Raw genomic sequence first — 3,681 nt, 5'->3', positions numbered from 1 at the left:
GTCCTTGGCCCATTTTTTTTATTGGATTGTTTATCTTTCTTTTGTTAAGTTGTATGAGTTCCCTATAAATGTTGGAGATTAAACCGTTATCAGTGATAACATTGGGAAATATGGTCTCCCATGCAGTGGGCTTTATGCCATTTATTTCTGATGCCACTCTAATCTTTATTATTTCCTTCTTTCTACTTACTCTGGTCTTTTCTTGTTGTTCTCTTTCTAATTCTTTTAGTTGTAGGTTTAGATTGTTTATTTGAACTTTTTTTGTTGTTGCCTGAGGTAGGCCTGTAATGCTATGAATGTCCCTCTCAAGACTGCTTTTGCTGTGTCCCATACATTTGGTTATTGTGTGTTCATTTTCATGTATTTCCATGGAAGTTTTTGATTTCTTCCTTTACCTTCTTGGTAATCCACTCATTGTTTAATAACATGCTATTTAACCTCCATGTGTTTGAATGTTTGTGAGTTTTTTTATTGTAGTTGATTTCCAGTTTCATGCCATTGTGATCCAAGAAGATGCTTGATATGATTTTAATCTTCTTGAACTTGTAAAGACTTCTTTTGTGTCCTAAGATGTGGTCTATCTTTGAGAATGTTCCATGTACACTTGAGAAGACTGTATATTCTGCAGCTTTTAAATCCATCTGATCTAATGTGTTGTTTAAGGTTACTGTTTCTTTGTTGATTTTTTTATCTGGAATATCTATCCGGCAATGTCAGGGGGGTGTTAAAGTTCCCTGCTATGAATCTATTGCTGTGTATCTCTCCATTAAAGTCATCCAGGAATTAAAAAATATATTTAGTTTCTCCTATGTTGTGTGCATATATGTTTACCAGAGTTACATCCTCTTGTTGGATTGATCCCTTTAGTATTAAGTAGTGATCTTATTTGTGTCTTGTTATGAAGTCTATTTTGTCAGATATAAGTATTGCTGCCCCCACTTTTTTCATTTCCATTTCCAAAAAATTTTTTCCATCCCTTCACTTTCAGGATGTGTGAATCTTTTGTTCTGAGATGGATCTCTTGTAGACAGCATATATACAGGTCATGTGTTCTTACTCATTCAGCTAACCCAGGGGTGGGCAAACTTTTTGACTTGAGAGCCACAATGGGTTCTTAAACTGGACCGGAGGGCCGGAACAAAAGCATGGATGGAGTGTTTGTGTGCACTAATATAAATTCAAAGTAAACATCATTACATAAAAGGGTACAGTCTTTTTTTTTCAATAGTTTTATTCATTTCAAACAGGCTGGATCCGGCCTGCGGGCCGTAGTTTGCCCATGGCTGAGCTAACCTATGTCTTTTGATTGGAGCATTTAATCCATTTACATTTAAGGTTATTATAGTTAGGTATTTATTTATTGCCACTTCTATTGTTTATGCTTGTGCTCCCCTTATCCCTCTCTATTTTTCTTCTTGTTACAACAGTCTTCTTAGCATTTCTTGGAATGCTGTTTTGGTGGTAATAAACTGCTGTAGCCTTTTTTTTTTTTTTGTCTGGGAAGCTCATTATTTCATCTTCAATTTTGAATGATAGCCTTGCTGGATAGAATTGTCTTGGTTTCAGATTATTGCTTTTCATTATTTTGAATACTTCATGCCATTCCTTTATGGCCTGTAGTGTTTCTGTTGAGATATCAGCTGACTGCCTTATGGGAGCTCCCTTGTAGGTAACTGATTATGTCTCTTGCTGCCTTTAAGATTCTCTCTTTGTCTTTAACGTTTGCTATTTTAATTATGATGTGTCTCAGTGTGGGTTCCCTTGTGTTCATCTTAATTGGGACTCTCTGTGCTTCCTGAACTTGTGTGATATTTTTCTTCACCAGGTCAGGGAAGTTTTCTGTTGTCACTTCTTCAAATAGCTTCTCTAGCCCTTGCTTACTTTCTTCTCCCTCTGGTACCCCTGTGATGCAGATGCAGATGTTGTTCTGTTTCACGTTGTCCCAAAGTTCCCTTAAACTATCCTCATGCTTTTCTTTTTTCTTTTTGCTGCTCTAACTGAGTGTTTTTTTTCTACCTTGTCTTCTGAATTGCTTATTTGACCCACTGCTTCATCCTGCCTATTTTTAATTCCTTCCACTGTTTCCTTGATGTCAGATATAGTATACCTCATTTCCAACTGGTTCTTATTCATGGTTTCTATGTTCTTTTCTATGCTGATGTAGTTCCCACTAAGTTTCCACAGTTCCCATTAATTTTCTTAAAGTTCTCACTAAGTTCTTTGAGCATCCTTATAACCATTACTCTGAACTCTATGTCTGGTAAATTGTTTACATCCATTTCATTTAGATGTTTTTCTTGAGATTCCCCCTTTTCTTTCATTTAGGGGTTGTTTCTTTGTCTCCCCATATTAGTTGTGTCTTTGAGTTTGTTTTTATGTATTAGACAGAACTGCTATGACTCCCAGTCTTCATGCTTTGTGAGGTGGCCTTTTGTAGTAATTGTCCCATGGGACACAGTGGTGCGATCTCTTTGAACTCCTGAGCTGGATGCTCTAGGAGTGTCTTTTGTGGGTTATTTGGGTTTTCCTGTTGTAAATGGGTCTTGATTTTTGTTGTCCTGTTCATGGGTGGGATCTCCTCTCAGGATGGCTTTCTGTGAAGCTCAACCCTGACCATGTTCTGCAAGCTGTTGTAAAGTTATTGGACTACAGCTAGCTTCAGGAGCCTCTTGAAGCTTCCTATGATGTCGTATCCAGTCCCTGGTTCCTGGGGGCCTACTAAGCCTCAGTAGCATCTGATTTCTTCCCTATCAATGGTGTCATCAGCCCACTCTCCATCCAAAAGATTTAGGTTGCTCCCTAGAAGGCTGGTTCCTTGGGGAGTTCTTTGTATCACTTTCTTATGTGGCTCTGAAATGCTGGAGCTGGTGCTCCGCAAACTGCCTTTCTCCTTTGCTGCTTCTCCTTGTTAAGCTCTGCCAATCCTTTGATGTCTGACTTCCAGAATTATGATCTGTGAAACTCAGCCCTATTTCATTTGTAAAATAACTACATATTCATAGATATATAATACTTGGGGTAGTTAGGTATGTGCCTAGTATATCTTTACTGTTATAGTATAGTACTTCATTTTTCCTTCTGAGCTGTGCTTCCTAGTTATAAAATGTTCATATGTGTACTTTAAAATTGTTTCTAGGTTGAGTGTGCAAGCCTCCTTGTTTAAGCTGCTGCTAGCTGACATGGTTGATGCAGACTTACTGAGGTTCAGTCGGCAGTAATTAGTATATTTATTCAAATACTAGCTACAAAATATCACATGGAGGCAGGACTTATGAGAGTCTCCGTATCTCAGTGAAGTTGCCACTACAAGTCACATATTGCAGAGACGATCATAAGAGGCACCACTGGGAATCAGAGAGCTGAACATGATAGGATAGTCATAACTATTTCTCTGCTTCTGAAAGGACACCATTATTTTTTATCCCTCTATTCACACAGCCAATGCTACAGCAGGGTTAAATCTCAGAAACCCAAGTGATATTTCAGATAGCTTTATGTCCTACATATTGCAATTTTCATTATTACACTGGATAATGCAAAATGACCTTTGCTTGTGACATTGCAAGAATTAAAAATCAAGGTTCATTTAATCTTTTTTTACTTGAAAAAAAAAGTGAATGCTGATAAGGAGAAGTTATGTTCTTTGGTAGGTCTGTGTTTTAGATTAGCTATAAAACTCAC

Source organism: Myotis davidii, unplaced genomic scaffold (assembly GCF_000327345.1).
Source record: "Myotis davidii unplaced genomic scaffold, ASM32734v1 scaffold150, whole genome shotgun sequence".
NCBI classification, from domain to species: domain Eukaryota; kingdom Metazoa; phylum Chordata; class Mammalia; order Chiroptera; family Vespertilionidae; genus Myotis; species Myotis davidii.
This window is presented reverse-complemented; position numbering follows the sequence as displayed.